Raw genomic sequence first — 24770 nt, 5'->3', positions numbered from 1 at the left:
AAATAAGTTGAACATCATCCCACTTTCTACGCTTAATAAAGCAAATGCTAAATAACCCAGGGGAGAGAGGCATTATATGGTCATATCATCTCTACTGATCATAAAGAATTTGACCCTGCCTCTCTGCCTTCAGCGACAAGTTCAGAAGTCTACCTTGACTGATTGTAATTGTATGGGCTTCTAGATAAAACAGCATAGAATACTAAAGAAAGTCTATATATCTAGCTAAATCCTGAGATTGGGGCTCTGCAGAAAACCTTGAATTCCTTACAGGTCAAACTACTATGAGGGTACATCCAAATATTATTAGGCTCCTAGTTCTTCAAGCTGATGTTTCATCCTCATGCTTCCTGGATACCTCGGGATGACATCATCACCATTTTAATCAATATATTTCCTTTTAGATCTTAATATTTCTCAAGTACTGATGATGTGGATTTCTAACCAGCAAATCTTTCTCTCAAATGATCCTTTTTAAAAATTGCGGAAAACTTTCTATCTTAGCAAAATAAATGGTTGAAGAAAAGATTGTTCTCTAACATTGCAAGAAACATAACAGTTTGGATGAGAACAACCTAGGAAGTTTTAGCTTCAAAGCACTTGGCCTTGAGTGTTGTAATCAAAGTGGCTTTCAGCCTGCACTAGAGCATTTACAGCTGCTAAGGAACTGTATCATTTAACACATTCATACTTACAGTTTCTTTTGTTGCAGAAAAAAAATGTCATATCTGACTTTAACATGGATTATGCTTTTTTTCCAAGAATATTTCTTCTAATTTTTCTGGGTTGAAGCAGCTGCGGTTGCTATGCCATCAGCTCTGTTGCTATGGGGGATGGCTTGGGTGTTTGCCAAACGATGATTGGTTATTTCAGCACCCTTATGTTCACCAGTTGACATTTTTCTATGTTGAATCATGCTATTTTATTTTAATTTGATGGGTAGGCTCAATAATGCTGATCAGCTCTGAAATAACTGAAATTAGATATAAAGGAATCCCACCATTTCTGTCCTTAGAAGCGAAAATGCACTCAGAATTCAAGTGGTATGTATAGGAATCATGCGTGTGTACACTCACATGCAAGACTGAATGGTGATATATTTAGAAACTTGCCTGTGTACAAGACATGTGACTCTTAAGTCATGAGACTCAGAGAAATTAAAAGGGATGAACATTGGCATTTATGTAGTTATCTTGAACAGAAAAATTATTTCAAATTGGAGGTGGCCACATCCTGTCAACTTCAGTGACAGCTGTCAAAATTAACACAATAACTTCTATTTATGGTTCATTCTCCAAAAATGCAGTTTTCTGCTGTACTTTTACAGGAGCATTAAGACGTATGTATCTGGGGCAAAGGTTCTCTGCCATTGGATCAACTTTCTAATCAGCTGTCTTTGCCTCTGAAATGTGATGATGTTATTGAGCATTTCAGAGAATTACAAAACCCAAATCTGAAACTCTTTGGAAAAGAAGGAAAAAACTCATTATCATAATGATTGTCTTCCATCTGATCTTCTTTATCTCAAGTGCTAGAAGGAAACTCTTTGGAAAAAAAGATCCAGGGGCTCTTTGCCCTGGTTGCTTAGTCACTAGTCTATTTAAACAGGACAAGACGCAGTTTGTAACTTTTTTCCAATATACACTCAGAAGTGAACTTGTCAAAAGGATGTAAGTAAGTTGGCTTAATACTGGGGAATCAAGATTTTACTACTTAAAAGTACATAGTAACCATATTTTGTAATTATTTTTTCTATAGCATTTGTGCTCTTCGATATTAGAGAACACTGAAAGCTAGGTTTATGAGTGAATTTGACATTTCTATAATACAATTTATTTTAGAAAATAACTGAATCATTTCCTGAAATCATGTATTCTCAACTGCTGAGTGGGTTTTTCATCTCAATAATTTCCCTCCTAAAAATACTTTCTATATTTAACAATTAAAGAGGCCTTATGCATTTGGCTTGCAGAAAACACCATTTAACATTGATTTTAAGGAATTATTTATATAGTACTTTTCAGACTAGTGATATATATGGACAAATATGTCGAGACATTGTATTGTTGGTTAACAGTCTCTTTCATTCTATATAGAAAATGATAACTGGAGGATTTAAAAATATGAATAATATCCTATTTATGATATTTGCACACATATGAGTACATATACTCATGCAAATTTAAGCCTTAAAGTTCTGATATGTTAAAAAAAACAGAGTTCGCTGAGGTGTAAGAACAGACACATGCATATGTCGTTCTCAAGCTAGTCCTCCTCTCCCACTTCTATATACCCCCCATCAAAAGCAAGCAAACAAATAAAGGTAAAATCTCAATGAACACTAATACTGTTTTTCAGTTATTTGAAAAATAACTGGAATTATCCTTTGTTGTAGAAGACAATAAGTAATTTTATTCCTATTTAAATAAGTAAGGTTATTATCATATAAAGATTAGATCAGATTAAGCTATTAATAGATAGCTTCTCTCCTTTTTCCCCACTCAGATTTGCTGCTTCTCCCACACTCTGGTAAACTCTCATGCAGTGTCCCAAGTCAGATGTCCTGGGGTCATCCATGAGTCTTCCCTTTCTCTTATATCTCATCTCCAGTTTATCCTCAGTTCCTGCTAAACTCCATTAAATCTCTTCTCATTTTTTTCAAGCCCTACTATATTCTTGCTTAAATTATACCAGTGGCTTTCATCTGACCTCTCTCTCCATTCTCACCTGTCTTCAGGGATTTTTCCATAATATAAATCAGGCCTCCCTACTTATCATCCTTATTAGGATGTCTAATAGACATTTTAAAACTTAACATGTCCAACCTAACACTTGAACGTACCTACCACTGGAAAATTTTTCAACTTCAGTCTTCATCAAAGTAAATGGAACTCCATTAATCCCATCTCTAAAGCTAAAAATCTTGAATTCTTCCTGTACTCCTCTTTCATGCCCAACGTTCAATAAAAAAGCAAATCCTATTGACTTGGCATTGAAAACATTTTTAGAATCTTACTATTACTACCTATATGCTCTGCTACTGGCCTCCTCTAAACCATCATCACTTGATGATGGAAGGTGAAAACAACCCGTGTGTCTTTTTAAATAGTCCCTAACAGTCTGTCTCCACCCATCCCTCACTGCAATGCCTTATTTAATTCTGACGGAGCTCAGTGTAATGTAGAGCGAGTGGATTATTTTCACATTTTACAGTAAGGGCCCTGAGACTCTGAAAGTTTAGCTATGAATGATGGAGCTAGGGTTTGACTCAGGCTCTGATTCCTAAGCTCATGCTTTCTTCACCTAAGACAACTGAGTCGTATAAAGGGTTAAGTGACTAGTTTACAATGGCACAACTGTGAAGAAGAGAAACACAGATTGGAACTAGACTCAGTGCTCTGCCCATACAAGTGTTGCATAATTTATACAAGTAGAACATTAAAGATGTATTTATTTTGACTATTAACACTTTGAAATGAAAATACTCCTGGGACTTTAGCAAGCTGAGCTCTAGTTGAGTCTACTGGGAAACATGAAACTTTCCTATGATGGTTGAGATCAGAGCATTGAGGGAGCTGGGATGTTTTTAAGCAGATTTCTAACAAAAAGTATGTGTTAATGATAGCAACTTAACCAACAGATACTTTTAATTTGCCGTATATATTTTGTTAGGTTATCTCCCTTGAGTATAACTAATACATGGACATTTATTACATAAGATTCAAAACAATTTTCTGATCATAAAGGGTAGTACAAGTTGTGTTCTTTTCACATTTAAATTTTTAAAAAACTATTATCCTCATTAGGGAAATACACATTAAGAAAATGACAGTGAGGTACCACTTCACACCCATTAGTTTGGCCATAAGTGGTATAGTGAGATACCACTTCACACCCATTAGTTTATATATATAAAACAGAATATAACACATACTAACAAGGATTTGGGAAATTCGAAGTCTTGTGCATTGCAAGTGATAATTTAAATGGGATAGCCATGTTAGAAAACAGTATGGTTTTTCCTCAAAAAATTACACATAGAATTACCATATGATCCAGCAATTGCACTCTAGATACATACTCAAAAGAACTAAAAGCAGAGACTCAAAGAGATATTTATATACTAATGCTCATAGCAATATTAATTCACAATAGCCAAAAGGTAGAAACAACCCATGTGTCTATAAGAAGATAAATGGGTAAACAAAATATATCCATACAAAGGGATATTATCCTGCCTTTAAAAGAAATGAGAGCCAGACATAGTGGTATACACCAGTAGTTCCAGCTATTTGGAAGGCTGAGGTGGTAGGATCACTTGAGCCCAGAGGTTCGAGTTCAGCCTGGCCAACATAGTAAGACCCCCATCTTTAAAATAAATAAATTAATTACTTAAAAGGAATGAAATTCTGATACATGCTTAAATATGGATGTACCTTGAAGACATTATTCTGAGTGAAATAAACCAGTCATAGGAGGACAAATATTGTATTTCCACTTTTATGAGGTACCTAGAGTAAATAAATTCATAGAAACAAAAAGTAGAATAGTGGTTACCAAGGACTAGGGAGAAGCGGGCAATGTGGAGTTATGGTTTAATGGGTATAAAGTTTTAGTTTGGGAAGGTGAAAAAGCTCCGAATATAGATAGTGGTGATGGCTGTACATTTTGAATGTACTTAGAATATAATTGTGAGTTAAATTTTGTATGAGGCATGATGTTTAGTTTGAGGTTCGTCTTTTTTGCTTATAGATGGTTAATTGCTTCAACAATATTTGCTGAAAGACTCCCTTGCTCCATTGAATTGCTTTTGTGCCATTGTCAAAAACCAGTTGAACACATTTTTGAGGATCTATTTCTGAGTTCTCTGTTCTGTTTCATAGAATTGAATGTCTGTTTCTCCACCAATACCATACTGTCTTGATTACTATAGCTACATATCAAGCCTTAATATAAGTAGATTGAGCTCTCCATTTCTATACTTGATTGTCAAGATTATTTTAGCTATTCCAGTGCCTGTTTATTTCCATACACATTTTTCTTAAAGCTCTCCATGTCTATATAAGACCTTGACAAGATTTTGGCAGGAATTGCATTAAGCCTATAGATCAATTTGGGTAGAAGTGATATCTTTAGTATGTTGAGTCTTCTATCCATGAATGTAATATGTCTTTCCATTTATTTCAATCTTCTTTTATTTCTTCATCAGAATTTTATAATGTTCAACATATAGATTCTGTACATATATTTTTGTGTACCTAAGTACTTCATTTCCCTTGCAGCATTTGAAATTATACTGTTTTCAATTTGTTTCCACATGTTCACTGTTAGTATGTAGAAATATGATTGATCTTTGTGTATCAGTCTTGTATCCAGCAACATCACTGAAATCACTGATGTACTCTGCTATTGTTGGGTATAGTTCTGCATATGTCAATTAGACTCTGTTATTTGATTGTGTTGTTGAGCACTTCTATATACTTGCTAATATCCTGGCTAGTAGTTTTACCAGTTCCTAAGAGAAGGTTGTTGAAGTCCCCAACTGTGATTATAGATCTACTTCACCTTGCAGTTTTATCAGTTTCTGCTTCACATATATGATAGTGGCATCTAAGAGGGTACCTCTTAGATGAAATTTGTTTCAAGTTTTATTTGGTACATACATATTTAAGATTGGGTGTTATATCTTTCTAGCTAATCCTTGTATTATTGTGGTATGTCCCTCTTTTTCTCTAGTAATTTCTCTTATTCTGACATCCACCTTATCTGACATTAACATAGCCACACCTATTTTTTAATTAGTGTTTGCGTGATATATTTTTTCTATTGAGTTTGAAATAAATCTCTTCCAAACAGCATACAGTAGAGCCATGTTTTTATTTACTCTGTCAATAATTATCTTTTAATTGGTGTATTTACATAATTTACACTTAAGATAATTATTGAAATGTCCGTGTATAAGTTGGCCATTTAATTATTGTTTTGTTTATTTCCTCTCATTCTTTTTTCTGTTTCTCTTTACTTGCTTTCCTGCTATTTGAACACTTTTTGGAGTCTGTCTTGATTAATTTGTAGTGTCTATTTATTATGGTAAAGTATACATACTGTAAGGTTTATCATTTTAATTATCTTTAATTGTACAATTTACTGGTATTAAGTACATCCACATTATTGTGCAAACATATCACTGTCCATCTTCAGATATTTTTCATCATTCCAAAGTGAAACTCTGTATCCAACAAGCAAGAACATTTCCTCCTTCTCCAAGCCCATGCTAATGACTATTCTACTTTTTGTCTCTCTGAATTTGCCTATTTTAGGAACCATGTGTAAATGGAAACATACAATATTTATCTTTTTGTGTGTTTGGTTTATTTCACTTAGTTCATCCATGTTGCAGCATGTGTCAGAATTTCATAAGGCTGGATAATATTTCTTCATACGGATATGCCACATTGTTCATTCATTTATCTGTTCATGAACACATGGATGCTTTCTACCTTTTGGCTATGGTAAACTAATGCTGCTGTGAACAGTAGTATACAAATATCTGTTTAAGCCTATGCTTTTGATTCTTGGTTATATACCCAGAAGTGGAATTGCCAGATCATGTGATAATTCTGTTTAATTTGTTGAGGAACAACCTTTTGTCTTCCACAGCAGCTGCACCATTTTACATTCCCACCAGCAATGCACAAAGGTTCCAATTTCTTCACATCCTTGTCAACACTCATAATCATATATATATGACAGCCAACCTAATGTGTATGAAGTAGTAACTCATTGTGGTTTTGATTTTCATTTCCCTAGTGTTTAGTGATATTGAACATCTTTTCATGTGCTATTGGTCATTTGTATATATTATTTGGAGTAATGTCTATTCAAGTCCTTTGTTCATTATTTAATTGGATTTTGTGGTTATTGTTTATTTGTTTGTTTTAGAGACAGCGTCTCACTCTGTTTCCCAGACTGAAGTGCAGTGGCATGATCATAGCTCGCTGCAACCTCAAACTCCTGAACTCAAGTGATCTTTCTACCTCAGGCTCCTGAGTGGCTAGTACTGTAGGCACATGCCATCATACCTGGCTAATTTTTTTGATTTTTTGTAGAGACAGGGTCTCACTACATTGTTCAGGGCTGGTCTTGAACTTCTGGCCTGAAGCCATCCTCTCACCTCAGCCTCCCAAAGTATTAAGATTACAGGCATGAGTCACAGCACCCGGCTGATGTTCTTTCTGTATTCTGGATATCAATCCCTTACCAGACATTTGGTTTGCAAATATTTTCTCTATAATGGTTTTGAGTGGATCTCTTTGTATGGTCTTTATAGTGGTTGCTCTGGATATTTCAATATATATATGTGACTTTTCACAGTCTACTAGTGCCAGCATTTTACCTTTTTAAGTAAAGTGTGGGAACCCCACTTCCATTCAGGTTTCTTTCCCTTCCCCACTTTTAGATATGAGTGTCTTAAGTATCAGATTGCATTTTAATATTTTTTTCAGTCATCAAATATATTTTATGAAACTCACAATATACCCATATTTCAGCTCTTTTACTTCTTCCTTTTTTCTTATGCTCCTAGATTCTTTTATTTTATTGTTTTCTTTCTGTTTGAAGAACTTCCATTAGCCAGTTTTTAAAGTTAGGGTTCATCTGATGCTGCCAGGGTTTCCACTTACCCGTGCTAGTACTGCCTGAGTGAGCTGAGTGAATTTTCACTGGCCAAGCCCCTGGATGTCTCTCAGTGAGGGAGGAACATCTTAGATCTACAGGGACAAGGAAGCTTCTTGGGCTGTACCGCTTCTTGGGCTCTACCACTTCTTGTGGAGAATTATAATTTGAATGAAGGGAAATTTGAATAGCAATATCTGAAAAAGAAAACATCAAAATGGAAAAGAGAGGTACAAAAATGGGACACAGAAAAGTATAGAAGAAAATGTGACTCTCTGTCATGGCATTTTCCAGAGATGGCCCTACAAACTTTCCATCCATGATGGAAACAAAGGAAATAAAAAGAGGCTCCCTGTATTTCTGTTCACTGTTTTTGCCTCTGAAATGGACTGTCGCAGCTAATTACTATATCAACAGAATTACTGCCCTCTATTTTAGCAGACATTTTATTGTGATGCCATTGGCAGTGGGAAGTATGTGCACAATTTACTTCAACGAATCTGTGCCCATTGTGAACCATGTGGGAACTAATGAAAATAAGTTACAATAAACTGCATTATTTAGGCACTCTACAGTTCATATCACACTTTCATGTGGATTAGCTCACCCTGCTACCTGGGGCACCTTTTCCTCCTAGGTCTTCTAAGGCACTGTAAAGAATAGTAGTGGGTACAGATATACAACGTTGTTCAACTATGGTTTCTAAGCTCATAGACTTTTCTCCCACAGTTACCATGTAGTATATTTTCTGAATGTAAAGATGTGTATAATTGCCCTTCCAAAGTAGTGAATAAGGAATTCATTAAAGATGAAAGTACACTACTGAAGAGTGGGTATATGTATGTTAGAAGATGTATGTCCAGCAATTCAGCCCATAGACAAGCTTATGAGCAAAGATGAGTGGTTATGAATTTGTAACATTAAACTATATTTTGAGTTTAGATATCTTTCTATTGCTGGACATGAGTGAAGATGTCTTAGTGCTGGCCTACAATGGGGACAGAGTATCAGCTATACCTTTTCAACATACTTAGCAGTGGGAGAGTCAGACTCAAGCATTTAACATCGTGGAAGACGACAAAGCATACTTTGTGACTAGCTCAAAACATAATTATATTATGTTTTTTTAAAAACAAACTCTGGTTATTGCAGATAATGATGTGCATTGACATTGCAAAATATTGTAATTAAGGAATAGGCTTAGTAGAGCACTTTAAATTGCACAGCTTTCTGTTTTCCATTATTGAACAGCTTTAGGGTGGCTGTTTCTATTCAGACTAATGGCACGTGCCACCACACCGTGACCAGGAGCTCAATTTTGCCACTTTATTACAATAATTATTGGCAAGAAGAGATATATATTGACTTAGAGGCAAATTTATACTTTATTGTTATTTCTCTGACACTGGACATGTTCATATAAAATCAGGTATGGAACCTTTTCAAAGACTTCAAATGGATTAATTTCAGAAAATTTAGGTGGAATTTTTGGATTTCAGATTATTTACTTCCTTATAGTTCTAATTGACTTGGATTAGTAGCTGCACATAATGATTTTTGTCTGTTAGGGTAAAAGATAATTTTTAATGTGACAAAATTTTCTTTAAAAAGTTTAATTGGAAGGTAAAACATTTCCTTTAATCTACATGACATACTTCATCCTTAAGCTCCTTGAGAGCAGAGACCCTATCTTATCATCTCTCCATTGGTACCACATAACCCACACCATTCCTATTTATTGATACCAATAATCCTTTCAGTGTAACTAGTACACTTTGAGTATATGCACAAAACTGTAACTATACTAATAAGCTCTTCTGCCTATGAGACATTATAGCTTTGGATCATCCTTATTTCAATAACAATTTGTTCCATTCTGCCATTACAATGCCAGGATGTAAAGCTCCAGGAGGGCAGGAATCTTTCTTTTTTGTTTAATACTCTGTCTCCAGCACCTAGAACATTGTCTGGCACAGGTAACCACTCAGTATCTGTTGAATGAATACATTTTTTAAAGACACAATGACAAAATGGCTGCAGAAATTGCTTTAGTTGTATGGGATGAAGACCTCAGATTTAGTGTCAGAAAATCTCATCGATTGTCCCAAGCTTGCTATGAATTTACTGTGTCATCTTAGGTATGTCACTTAATCTGTCTGTGCTTTTCTTATATATGAAATGATATTAGATCCAAGGCATAATAAACTTCTATCTACCTTTAAAAGTACATAATTTTCTGCTTCATGATTAGCGGCATGCATTTTGCAAGTGGCTGTCTGGGAACAGAGTTACAGTTTGTGGCAGTAGAACCAGCATTGCCAACTGGCATATACAGGCTTGGAAGTAAGATTTTGGTCTCTTTGGCAGCTAAAAATTTGGCTCTAACAAATGAACTAGTCACCAACCTGATTTTTTTAAAAAATAAGGCTCTTCTATACTTTGGCATAGAAAATCAATTTTTAAGAACAGGGAAAACTTACGTTCATTGCAGCACTGTTCACAATAGCAAAGACATGGAATCAACCCAAATGCTCATCAATGATAGACTGGAGAAAGAAAATGTGGTACATATATACCATGGAATACTATGCAGCCATAGAAAGAAATGAGATCCTGTCCTTTGCAGGGACGTGGATAGAGCTGGAAGGCATTATCCTCAGCAAACTAATGCAGGAACATAAAACCAAACACTGCATGTTTTCATTCATAAGTGGGAGTTGAACAATGAAAACACATGGACACATGGAGTTGGTGGGGGGAACAACATACACTGGTGTTTGTCCTGAGGAAAAGTGGGGGGAGGGAGAGCATCAGGAAGAATAGCTAATGAATGCTGGACTTAATACCAAGGTGATGGGTTGATCTGTGCAGCAAACCACCATGGCACATGTTTATCTATGTAACAAACCTGCACATCCTGCACATGTACCCTAGAACTTAAAAGTTGAAGAAAAAATAAATAACCTATGAAATTTATTGTTCAGCTATTTATAAAAGAATAAGGAAAATTAAATCTGACACAGAAGAGTACAATGTAGCATAATGACAAAAGAACTAGATTTAAATCTTGGTTCCAGAATTTTCTATGAGATATCATTGGCTAAGTAGCATAATCTTTTAGTGCCTCAATTTTGGTATCTGTAGAATGGGATAATGATAATAATATCTCAATGAAGTAATGTATTTAAAGTTCCTGGGACATGGTAAGCTTTCAAAACCTTACAGACAAGCTTATATGAAGGAATTAAATAAGAAGGGGGAAATTAATTCATAATAAGTAAATCTGCACATTTGACTTGAGGCAAACACTTGAGAGGTGAAATTGAGACCAGACTGCCTAGTTCTATATAGTGATACGTCCACTTACAGGTGTAATATTTTGGTTTCTTAACATCTCTAATGTTAAGATGAGTTTCTTAATATATCTGCATCTCAGTCTCCTGTTATGCAAAGTGGTAAATCATTGAACCCACCTCATTAGGCTTATTGTGAATTTTAAATGAAATAATTCATGTATTAATAATATTCTTACAAAAGAATCTGACATATAGAATGTACTCAATAAATTGTAGCTTTTCTTATAACAGAAGTTAAGCTTATACAGAAGGGAGAAAACTGAAAGAGATGTGAAAGGCATTCAGCCCAGTGGATGGAGAGAAAGTAATGGGAGTTCAGTATGGACAAACAGATTATAATAGTCTAGTGAATTTTACTCTCAGAGATTTTAAGAAAAAAATGCCTTGCAAATACAAGACATTGAGAGTTCCCACATAAGTGATTGACAACAAATATCAAAATCTCCAGTTTATCCCAATGTTTGGGTGATAAACCTCCTTTTAGCCAAGAATTCTACCTTAGGGAAAAGGATTTTTATTCTTACTGCACATAGATTATAAGATATTGCCAAGAGGTTCCAAGATGGCCGAATAGGAACAGCTCCAGTCTACAGCAGAGGATGGGTGATTTCTGCATTTCCAACTGAGGTACCAGGTACATCTCACTGGGACTTGTTGGACAGTGGGTGCAGCCCACAGACTGTGAGCTGAAGCAGGGCGAGGCATCGCCTCACCGGGGAAGCAGGAAGCACAAGGGGTCGGGGAATTCCCTTTCCTAGCCAAGGGAAGCCATAACAGACAGCACCTGGAAAATCAGGTCACTCCCACCCTAATACTGCACTTTTCCAATAGTCTTAGCAAATGGCACACCAGGAGATTATATCCCTTGCCTGGCTCAGAGGGTCCCACGTCCATGGAGCCTTGCTCACTGCTAGCACAGCAGTCTGAGATTGAACTGCATGGCGGCAGTGAGGCTGGGGGAGGGGCGTCCACCATTGCTGAGGCTTGAGTAGGTAAAGAAAGTGGCTGGGAAGCTCGAACGGGGTGGAGCCCCCCACAGCTCAAGGAGGCCTGCCTGCCCGTCCCCACATCTAGGGGCAGGGCATAGCTGAACAAAAGACAGCAGAAACTTCTGCAGACATAAAAGTCCCTGTCTGACAGCTTTGAAGAGAGTAACGGTTCTCCCAGCATGGAGTGTGAGATCTAAGAACGGACAGACTGCCTACTCAAGTGTGTCCCTGAACCCCAAGTAGCCTAATGGAGAGGCACCTCCCAGTAGGGGCCAACTGACACCCCATACGTCTGGGTGCCCCTCTGAGACGAAGCTTCCAGAGGAATGATCAGGCAGCAACATTTGCTGTTCTGCAATATTTGCGGTTCTACAGCCTCCGCCAGTGATACCCAGGCAAACAGGGTCTGGAGTGGACCCACAGCAAACTCCAACAGACCTGCAGCTGAGGGTCCTGACTGTTAGAAGGAAAACTAACAAACAGAAAGGACATCCACACCAAAACCCCATCTGCACGTCACCATCAACAAAGACCAAAGGTAGATAAAACTGCAAAGATAGGGAGAAACCAGAGCAGAAAAACTGAAAATTCTAAAAATCAGAACACCTCTTCTCCTCCAAATGAACACAGCTCCTCACCAGCAACAGAAAAGCTGGAGGGAGAATGACTTTGACAAGTCGAAAGAAAAGGCTTCAGAAGATTGGTAATAATAAACTTCTCCGACCTAAAGTAGGATGTTCAAACCCATTGCAAAGAAGCTAAAAACCTTGAAAAAAGATTAGACAAATGGCTAACTAGAATAAACAGCATAGAAAAGATCTTAAATGACCTGATGGAGCTGAAAACCATGGCACGAGAACTATGTGATGCATACACAAGCTTCAGTAGCCGATTCGATCAACTGTAAGAAAGAGTATCAGTGATTGAAGATCAAATGAATGAAATGAAATGAGAAGAGCAGTTTACAGAAAAAAGACTAAAAAGAAATGAACAAAGCCTCCAAGAAATATGGGACTATGTGGAAAGACCAAATATACGTCTGATTGGTGTACCTGAAAGTGATGGGGAGAATGGAACCAAATTGGAAAATACTCTTCAGGATATTATCCAGGAGAACTTCTCTAACCTAGCAAGGCAGGCCAACATTCAAATTCAGGAAATACAGGGAACACCACAAGGATACTCCTTGAGAAGAGCAACTCCAAGACACATAATTGTCAGATTCACCTAAGTTGAAATGAAGGAAAAAATGTTAAGGTCAGCCAGAGAGAAAGGTCGGGTTACCCACAAAGGGAAGCCCATCAGACTAACAGCAGATCTCTTGGCAGAAACCCTACAAGCCAGAAGAGAGTGGGGGCCAATATTCAACATTCTTAAAGAAAAGAATTTTCAACCTGGAATTTTATATCCAGCCAAACTAAACTTCATAAGTGAAGGAGAAATAAAATCCTTTACAGACAAGCAAATGCTGAGAGATTTTGTCACCACCAAGCCTGCTTACAAGAGCTACTGAAGGAAACACTAAACATGGAAAGGAACAACCGGTACCAGCCACTGCAAAAACATGCCAAAATGTAAAGACCATCGAGGCTAGGAAGAAACTGCATCAACTAACAAGCAAAATAACCAACTAACATCATAATGACGGGATCAAATTCAAACATAACAGTATTAACTTTAAATATAAATGGGCTAAATGCTCCAATTAAAAGACACAGACTGGCAAATTGGATAAAGAATCAAGATCCATCATTGTGCTGTATTCAGGAGACCCATCTTACATGCAGAGACACACATAGGCTCAAAATAAAGGGATGGAGGAAGATCTACTAGCAAATGGAAAACAAAAAAAAAGCAGAAGTTGCAATTGTAGTCTCTGATAAAACAGACTTTAAACTAACAAAGATCAGAAGAGACAAAGAAGACCATTACATAATCATAAAGGGATCAATTCAACAAGAAGAGCTAACTATCCTACATATATATGTACCCAATACAGGAGCACCCAGATTCATAAAGCAAGTCCTTAGAGACCTACAAAGAGACTTAGACTCCCACACAATAATAATGGGAGACTTTAACACCCCACTGCCAACATTGGACAGATCAGCAAGACAAAAACTTAACAAGGATATCCAGGAATTGAACTCAGCTCTGAACCAAGCAGACCTAATAGACATCTACAGAACTCTCCACCCTAAATCAATGGAATATACATTCTTCTCAGTACCACATCACACTTATTCCAAAATTGATCACATAGTTGGAAGTAAAGCACTCCTCAGCAAATGTAAAAGAACAGAAGTTATAACAAAACTGTCTCTCAGACCACAGGGCAATCAAACTAGAACTCAGGACTATGAAACTCAATCAAAACCACTCAACTACATGGAAACTGAACAACCTGCTCCTGAATGACTACTGGGTCCATAACGAAATGAAGGCAGAAATAAAGATGTTCTTTGAACATCTGCCAAAAACCAGAAATGTGGAAAGGATTCCCTATTTAATAAATGGTGCTGGGGAAATTGGCTAGCCATATGTAGAACGCTGAAACTGGATTCCTTCCTTCCACCTTATACAAAAATTAATTCAAGATGGATTAAAGACTTAGATGGTAGACCTAAAACCCTAAAAGCGCTAGAAGAAAACCTAGGCAATACCATTCAGGACATAGGCATGGGCAAGGACTTCATGTCTAAAACACCAGAAGCAATGGCAACAAAAGCCAAAATTGACAAATGGGATCTAATTAAACTAAAGAGCTTCTGCACAGCAAAAGAAACTACCATCAGAGTGAACAGGCAATCTACAGAATGGAGAAAATTTTTATAATCTACCCATCTGACAAAGAGCTAATATCCAGAATCTACAAAGAACTTAAACAAATTTAGAAGAAAAAAATCAACCCCATCAAAAAATGGGCGAAGGATATGAACAGACACTTCTCAAAAGAAGACATTTATGCAGCCAACAGACACATGAAAAAATGTTCATCATCACTGGCCATCAGAGAAATGCAAATCAAAACCACAATGAGACACCTCTCACACCATATAGAATGGTTATCATTAAAAAGTCAGGAAACAACAGATGCTGGAGAGGATGTGGAGAAATAGGAATACTTTTAAACTGTTGGTGGGACTGTAAACTTGTTCAACCATTGTGGAAGACAGTGTAGTGATTCCTCAAGGACCTAAAATAGAAATACCATTTGACCCAGCCATCCCATTACTGGGTATATACCCAAAGGATTATAAATCATGCTCCTATAAAGACACATGCAAACGTATGTTTATTGTGGCACTATTCACAATAGCAAAGACTTGGAACCAACCCAGATGTCCATCAATGATAGACTGGATTAAGAAAATGTGGCATATACACCATGGAATACTATGCAGCCATAAAAAAGGATGAGTTGATGTCCTTTGTAGGGACATGGATGGAGCTGGAAACCATCATTCTCAGCAAACTATCGCAAGGACTGAAAACCGAACACCGCATGTTCTCACTCATAGGTGGGAATTGAACAATGAGAACACTTGGACACAGTGTGGGGAACATCACACACTGGGGCCTGTTGTGGGGTAGGGAGCCAGGGGAGGGAGAATATTAGCAGATACACCTAATGTAAATGACAAGTTAGTTGGTGCAGCACACCAATATGGCACATGTATACATATGTAACAAACCTACACGTTGTATACATGTACCCTAGAACTTAGAAAGTATAATTTAAAAAAAGATACTGCCGAATAGTGCAATATCTTAGTTGTAAATAAATTGTCAATCTTTTTGCAACAAGGCAACAGTTGTGATATCACAATGAGTCATTACGCACTTTCTGTTCATGGAGGATCCGAAAATCATGTTCTTTGCGAAGAAGTGAGTTGGTGTGGGAGGCAGTACCTTAACATTTCAGCAGAGTCCTTTAGCCAAATTCCTGATGCTGCCAAGTTTCCACAGGCAGACTGAGATATAAAGACAAGAGGGAAGAACACGGACCAAAAATAAGTATAAACGAGAATGGAGACTAAGTTTCCAACTAGCACTACACATTTTAAAGTGCTTTTCTTTTTGGTGAACTTTAAAGAAATGTAATAAACCTATATATTTCATGATTGAAAGGCTCTTTTCAATTAACTGGAAAATACTTGGTTATGTTTGAGTACACATTACTTCATTTTGTTTTTAACATTCAACCCACATCTGTGTAGTATCTACAATGTGCCCAACTTGAGTTTGGGTGCCAAAGATATCAGATGAACAACATAGGTTCATTCCTTGGGGAGCTTTCATTCTACTGAGAAAAACAGATAAATAGGAAAAGAGTGAAGAAAGGACTGCAGAGAAGAGACTTAATTTTTGGTATAGTCATGAAGGATGAGTAGGAGTTTGCCGGGCAAAGAAGAGGAGAACAGCAAAGATTCAAAAGCTTTGTCCATGGACAATGATTCCAAAGCCAGAGGTTGAGTTCAAGAAAGCAGTTTGGTTCTGTTGGAGTTGACAGTGTCAGAGAAGGAAAGGAGAGTTTCAGGGCCAGATCATGAAGGACACTGACTTCCTGACCAGGGAGATTGTATCAGACCCTGCAAGCAATTGATTGAGTTAAACCGATCAGGTTTACTCTGTATAGTATTTTAGAAGGACTCTCTGGCAGCTACTTGGAGGATGGATGGGAGAGGAGAGTTGAGGACAGGAGACCAGCTGGGCAGCAAGGTACTATGTGCACATTACATCGTCTTTAAATAAATAATGTGCAATTGTTCAGAAACAGGCGACTGCTCATTCTTTCAAATGGATTAGGGTAGAAGGGCCTTCTTAGCAGAGAATAATACAAAGTTTTCTTCCTTTAAAACATTGTTTATGACTTATTAAGGTCATCTAGGCTTAACAAGTGGTTCTTTTTAAAAAAAAAAAAAACAGCTTTATTGAGGTATGACTGAATACAAAAAGCTGTACATACTCAATATATGCAATCCGATGAGTTTGGACATATGCTTACCTTAATATCCCTCTAAAGTATCAATTATTTTCATTATTCACACCTTAGACCAAATTTCTTTTATCACTGACTTTTCTCTCTTCCCCAGCTGAATATTTGAACTTGAGGGCAGTGGCATTTCAAATGGAAGATTAAAACTAAATTAAATTAGAAATCAAATTAAATTATGAGCTGGGGGACTTTGGTCAAATGTCCAAGAAGTCAGTTGGAAAATGAGACAAGACATTGAGGAGAAGAGAGAGCAGATTAATTCAGTTTGCAGTTGTACTAGAATTTTCAAAAGAAGGTGTTCTATTTCCAAAGTTCTCTGTGTAATACTTAAGCTGTAAGTTAATAATGCTGGAAGCACTTGCTAGCGTGTGTACCAGTTTGTAACATCAGGGTGAGTGTTAATGGCTACATAATTTGCGGGGCCCAGGGCAAAGTGAAAATGCAGGTCCCTTATTCAGAAAGCAGGAACAAAGGGTCATTAAAGGTGATAATGTATAAAACTGTCCTTTCTTCTACCATTCCTCTCTTGACTTTTTCTACTAGTTTTTATTTGCTATTTCATGTTATTCCAAGGAAAGAAAAAACAAAAGTATAAATTTTTAACACAAATTTTACCATTCACTTTGTATTATGCAGTGCAAATATAAGAATAGTTACTTTGCATGCAGAATCAGTAAAAATTAGGTATTTCATAGATTGTACATATGTATGCCATCCTTACCCAAACAGTGGAAATGATATACAAGACTTAAATAACTGTTTGTATTTCATTTCTGGATACACTCTCTCCCTTTGACTTACTCATGAGTAAGAAAGGATTGCAAGAAAAAGATCTGTGGTTTGCTCTTTCTTTCTCTCTCTTTGTATGTCTTCATTTTCAGCATAAGCGGTTGGCTGATACAGGGAATTATTCAAGGAAGAAAGTATGCAATAGGCTCCCGTGGTCATCTGTGTTTCTTAGAACCCTTTGCCTTCTTGCTAAGTTTGAAAGAAGTTCTGGTTCCAGTGGCAAGCATGGTCCCTTGAGGCTGCCAGCTTCCCCACTTACTCATAGACATAACACACTTACTCGTGCTCTCATGTTGAAACTCACCAAACTCCCATGAATTGTGCATCCCCCAGAATTCACCATTATGCACACCATGTGTGAATGAGCAGTGCAGAATGGCTGAGCGTGTGCAGAGTGTGCAGACAGCCCCTGCTCCCTTGATGCTCACTGTCCTATTGGACTTTGCCTACAAAACACTGGTTCAACTACTAAAATCATTGAACAAAGCACAGAGCTTTTCTGAGCCTAGGGTCCTCCCTCTGAAGCTGCATGGGTCACACACCCATGAATCCAGCCTGCCTTGAAATTTCTTATACACAAATGAGGAACCAATTAGCAAAGTGATTTGCAAAGAATATGGAAACTGACTAGTCTTTTATGATGTGAACTAATGCTGTCTCAGACGCATGGAAAGTCACAGAATAAATGCAGACCTCATTCTGGACTTTATTTCTAAGATCTGCTGGAGTGAAGCACATAGATAGTTTACCATTGTTTTCAAACCTACATAATAGTTTATGGACAATAAGGTAAAATTTAAGTAAAATTTAAGATCAAATGTGAGGTTTAAAACAAATGATGCTTATTACATAAAACAGGGAGTTGGGTAAAACAACTTAAGAGAAACTATTTGTGTGCAAAGAACCACCCAGAGTTAAGAGGGCTAAGGGCCCGGTCCCACCTCTGATCTTGGTGGTCCATGATCTCAGACAAGCCACATCCCCCTCTAGTTTTCATAAACTTCATCTGTAAAACAGGATTTAAACACAGATGGTTTCTAGTTTAAAATTTGTTCTGTGAAAGAGGCATTTATAAATCAAGAAACTCATTTTAAAGATACGATTGTAGACTTTAAAGATTTCACCCTAGAACTTCCAGAGTTTCTCAGCCATCCATGCCTTTCAGAAATGTGCCTCCTCAGCTGTGCACTCGGCCCTATGGTTTACATGATCATCTTTCTCATATTTCTGCCTGTTCTTCATCTTACCAGACTATTAATCATTGCTAAAAGAAAAATTCTTAACTGCTAGAAGATAAAGTAAAAAGACAAGCTCTATGTCCAAAGAAATCCAGGGACATCTGAGAAAAGTTTAGGGTTTTCTTAGGTCTATAGATTTATATCTGTTCAGTTTTCACTTTCTCTTTAGACCTTTCAGCTCCTATCCAAACAAAACTTTACCTTGCTTCCTGGAACTTCTCTTTTATGACTTACTGAGTGCGATTGTCAACATTTTATAAGGAGATTATTTCCCTTTGTTTTAAAAAGGACTGCCAAAATGTAAAGTATGATATTGTGTCTTGCAGAAATTGATTGTTTTTTCACAGAAAGATAAACATAATCTAATAGTCGGTAGAAAAAGATATATTTTTAAATAAAGGCAGGAAACAGAAGGGAATTAAAATATGTTGCATTCCTGTTACATACCAGGTACTGTGCTTTACAAATATTATTTTATTTAACCCTTATATAACCATCTGTGGTGGTGGAAATAGAAATACTATCAATGACCTATGCTATACCAGAAAGCTTCTAACACAAACTCCAACCCAGACTCTCTCCCACGTTCCAGTCTTGTATATCCAACCACCTATGTGGCAAGTCCAGTTGGCACTGATCGTTCAATCGATATGGCCAGACTGAACGCATCAGCTTTCCCTAAAAAGCCTGCTCTAGCCTCAGCATTTCTCATCTCAAGCGACATCGAGGTCACTCTTCCAGTTGCTTAGGCCAGAAATCTTGGGGTCATTGTTGTCTCTTTATTTTCTCGCCCTAATCACCCAATCCATCAAGAGGCCCTGTCAACTTTTGCTTCCAAACAAGTTCAGCTTGGATCTGACTGCTCCTCAACCCCACCTGAGTCAGAGCAAATGCTGCCTCTGTCTGGGTGGTTCACAAGCTTTCCGGCTACCTGCATCCTGACCTCTCCTAGGTACTATTCCAAACCAGCAGCCAGGATGAGGTTTTGAAACATAAGCCATGCCGACTATAAGCTCAAACTCCTGCCATGGCCCCCTTTTCACTCTCAGAGTAAAAGCTGAAAAGCCATGAGCCATCCTGACCCACTCCTTCCTCCACCTCCCCACAGCACCCTCCTGCCCCACCATGTTTAATGTTACAAATTCATAACAACTCATCTTTGCTCATAAGCTTGTCTAAGTACTGAATTGCCGGACATACATCTTTTAATATACATATACTCACTTTTCAGTGCATACTTTCAGCTTAATGAATTTGTTATTCACTACTTCGGAAGAGCAAATATACACATCTTTATATTCAGAAAATACACTAAATGGCAACTGTGGGAGAAAAGTCTATGAGGTTAGCAATTGTAGTTGAACTACCTTGTATTATCTGTACCCACTACTATTCCCCACGGTGCCTTAGAAGACCTGGAAGGAAAATGTGTTCCAGGTAGCAGGGTGAGCTAATCCACACAGAAGCATGATGTGAACTGTAGACTGCTCAAATAATGCAATTTGTTGTGACTTATTTTCATTAGTTCCCACATGGTTCACAATGGGCAGCACATTTGTAGAAGTAAATTGTGCACACACTTACTAATCTCCTCCCTCACTTCACTCTATCCCATGACTTTCTTGCAGTCCTAAGACCAACCAGGAACACTCCCACCTTAGCACTATAACCCCTGCAGTTCCCTCTGCCTGGAACACCCTTCTCTGGCATGGGACTCACTCCCTCACATCTCTCAAGTTTTTGGTCAAATCTCACTTTCTTGGTGGAATCCCCTCCCCTCCCTATACCTCCCTACCCATATACTTCTGATATTCTTACCTTGGTCTATATTTCTTACATCTATAGCATGTTTCACCTTCTAAACTTCTCTATAATTTACTGCTTTACATTTATTATTTACTTTCTGTTTATTTGTCTTCACTAAAATGAAATGTTCACTAATGCATTCTCATCCCCTAGATAGTGCTTGGCATATGATCAATAAATCTTTGCAGAATGGTGGGGTGAATGAATGAATGAGAGAATGAATGAGTGCTTTCCCTTGTTCCTCATACTAACCTGACTAAACTTAGCCCAGAGGTATTTTACAAATAAGGACATTAAAACTGAGAGAGGCTAGGTAACTTTCACAAGTCAGAAACTGTGTAAGAGTCAGATCTGTGATGAAAAGAGGACTTTCTGATTGGGACCTTCTCCACTTTATCACACTTCAAAACATGTATTTGATGAAAATATAGGTATTCCATAAAATGCAAGACCTTTGTAGTGTGTATTCTTCCTTCTCCACACTCTCAGCCAATAGTTTTTATGTAAGCCTCTTAGAATACTGTAACTAAAGTGACTGGCTTATAGAGTAACACATGTAAAATGAATGATATGAGGTGTATTCTTCTTGACTCTGGCTGCAGAGTTACAGAAATAAACTAACTTGAGTAAGCTTAAGCCAAAAACATTAATTTAAAAATAAATAATTTAATTTTTTTTTTAAAAAAAAAGGGGGAGGCCAAGGTAAGAGGATCACTTGAGGCCAGGAGTTTGAGACCAGCCTGAGCAACATGGAGAGACTCTATCTCTACAAAAAATTAAATTAAAAAAAAATAGCCAGGTGTGGCGGTGCACATCTAGTCCCAGCTACTCTGGAGGCTGAGGCAGGAAGAGCACTTGAGCCCAGGAGTTGGAGGCTGCAGTGGGCTATGATCATACCACTGCACGCCAGCCTGGATGACAGAGCAAGACTCTGTCTCCTTATCTCTTAAGGATACATGAGCTCATGAAAGCCACAGGAAAAAATGAAAAAGAGGGAGCAGGAGGCAGATGAGTTGAGAGAGTTCTTGTCCCACCTTCCATGTGTGTCTGTTTCATTCTTCCTTCTCCGTGATTTACCCATCACTCTTTAACCTGGACAGAGCTATAGTCTCACAGTCCCAGCTATGGGCCTGGTTTGGGAAAAACACCTCTCCTGGTCCAATCAGGGATGTCCAGGTACGAGGACCCCTTTGACAACTGCAGGATGGGGAGTGCTGGGCAGACCCCAAAGAAAGGGACTCAGCAGACAACTCCCAAGTAGCTGATTCTGGAAAAAGACAGTGGAAGAGTAGGAAGCGCGTGATTGAATCGAATAGCTGAAGTCCAAATTCCTGTTTTTCACCTTTCATCTGTGTAAGTTCAATGAGGTTGCTAATGAGAAAACATACCTGAATCTTCTGATACTCAAATAATTATAATGTTCTTGTTCTTTTACTCTGGTTCTTTCTCAGCTACAGATGCTAAATCTTGATTATGTGGTGATTAAAAAAAAAGGACAGGAAGAAAAAAGTAAAAGAGGGACACTTGGGGTAAGGAAAAGAAGAAAAACAAGGAGAATCAGGAGTTCTGCATTTTAGTCTCAGTCCTGTCACCAGAAGCAAATGCCTTGGGCAAGTCAGTTCTCTGGTTTCAGTGTCCTTCTCTATCTAATGAGGAAATCAGACAGAATCAGTAGGTTTCCCAACCTGCTTCATCAGGAGAATTAGCTGGGAGCATTTACAAAATGCAGATTCCGTCCCCATAAATATTCTGATTTAAACGATCTTGCATGAAATTCTATATTTGTATTTTAATGCAAATTTCCAGATGACTGATGATCAGCTACATTTGGGAAGCATTAGACTAGATGACATTTAAGACCTCTCCTAGTGATTAATATATTTGTTTACCTAACAATTATCTAACTTGTAAAACCAATTATAATAAAATGAATTTCTTCTTGTGTTTCTGGGTGTCTTTTTCAGAAATTACATAATCTTTCCACTTCGTTTCCAAAGAAAATTAAGAGAACTATCTAGTAGACAATCAATTCTCAATAAGTAGTTATGAAAGGATAAATGATCAGTCCTATATATTTTTAGAAATTAACAATTTTTCATTATCTCCTGAGTTACTTAGTCCTCATATATGTGGGGAAGAAATTCCACTCAGAGCTTGCCTGGTTTAATTGAATATTGAAAATACTTAGCAGGATAATAGTATATAAGTCAGGGCTCGTAATCTTTTAAGTATAACTAAAAGCTTTTGATGATGGAGTCTCATTTTTGTCTTCTATGGCATGGATAAAGAGGTATATGTGAAAGTCAAGTGTTCCTCCTGTGCGTTATTATCATGCAAATACCTGAGGCTGTTATGTTTCTGTTCTTGCCTTTTACCACAGCACTTTCATACCTGTCAGTTTTGCCAGTCTCAAAATATTGCTTTAACAAGTTCTGCAGAGAATTGTACTAGCCCTGAACTTTTTGAAAGTCCAGTGTTCTTTTTGGAAACAAGATGTGAGTTTCTAAAGAGACTGAACTTCCAGACAGAGCATCTGGGACGTAATTCTGCCTCTGCCTCTGTGCCTACTCACTGCATAAAATTGATCGAGCCATATCACCTCTTCTGACATCTACTTCCTCTTCTGTAAAATGAATTCCACACTCATTTCTTTATAGTTCTTATAAATAATTAGGAGGTTAAAAAATACAAATTATATTCTCGATTCTGAATATCACTACATTTCTGCTTATTAGATTTATTATTTTTCTCATTCCCTTCTGACAGTATTTTAATATGCTACCTAGATCCAATAGGATACATTGCTTACAAAAAAATAGAAACAGACCTTTACAGCTACTTACACTTTTCAACATCATATCATTTTCGCGTGTGACCCAAGTCCTTTTCTATGTCACTTTTCAGAAAGGAAACTCATAGCTCAGCCATATAGCATGTGATATGATCGGGAATAGTTACCTCGTTCATACGTGTGGGTCCAGTTATGTGTTCCATTTTGTCACTTTTCTAAGGAAGGATTTTTTAAATATTATTATTTTACTTTAAGTTCTGGGATACATGTACAGAATGTGCAGGTTTGTTACATAGGTGTACATGTGCCATGGTGGTTTGCTGCACCCATCAACACATCATCCAGGTTTTAAGCCCCACATGCATTAGGTATTTGTCCTAATTAAGGATAGTGGCTTGACTGAGGCACCAGCAAGTCCCTAGTAGCACACTTGGGAATATTATGCCATGATTGGCATCCTCCTGTGGTTTTTTCCCAGAGTGAAAAGAACCACTCTGGAAAAAAATGATACATTTTAGCCCTTTTTAAAGTCACAGTGGCTTAGTTGTACTGTTGCTAAAACAAATAATGCTCAGGAAGTGAATACAATCGCGTATGTATACTATATCTTACAGAATCGGATCACTGATGTTTGCATTTTATTGCTTTTTAAAGAAAATAAATGATAGGAAATGTATATTGTAGAATATCAAGCGTATTTATTACAGCAACATTTTTTTTTCTGTGTGATTGATTTTATTTTTCTGAAAAGCATAAAAATACAGTGTGACATCATGCAAGAACACGGCCATGTAGATTTTCTATGAAACTCTCTTCTTAACAACATTGAATATAATGTCTGTCAGAGCAATTCTTGTGAGATCATTGTTAAGCATCTTTTTTGTTTCAGGCTAGTTATTACATCTAATTATTGCATTGTTATGTTTCAGAGCAGTTGAACATCAGATACCCAGAGTGACATCAGGTTAAAAAAAGCCTGCAGTTTGGATCTTTTCCTACCTCGGAAGCAAGGAAAATGGACAATTGATAATCAAAGGTAAAATTGCCCCCTTTCCCCTTACGTGTATAGGAAGCACTTTCTTAAATAACAGCCTCCTCTTCAGCTATCCTATATGAAACATTTTGTAA

At 37.4% G+C, this 24770-nt stretch overlaps 1 protein-coding gene across 2 annotated transcripts in view; it reads left to right on the top strand.

Annotated features, from left to right (window-relative positions):
* Positions 1-24770, top strand: part of DLGAP1 (DLG associated protein 1) — a 968455-nt gene that overhangs the window by 287180 nt on the left and 656505 nt on the right. For both annotated transcript variants that reach the window (XM_028838188.2, XM_028838186.2), the window contains exon 3: positions 24572-24678. The gene's annotated coding sequence lies outside the window, so the exon portion shown is untranslated. The remainder of the gene's footprint in view (positions 1-24571; positions 24679-24770) is intronic.

This window comes from Macaca mulatta, chromosome 18 (genome assembly GCF_049350105.2).
Source record: "Macaca mulatta isolate MMU2019108-1 chromosome 18, T2T-MMU8v2.0, whole genome shotgun sequence".
NCBI classification, from domain to species: domain Eukaryota; kingdom Metazoa; phylum Chordata; class Mammalia; order Primates; family Cercopithecidae; genus Macaca; species Macaca mulatta.
Note: the sequence above shows the minus strand (reverse complement) of the source record. Positions and strands in the feature narration are given on the sequence as shown.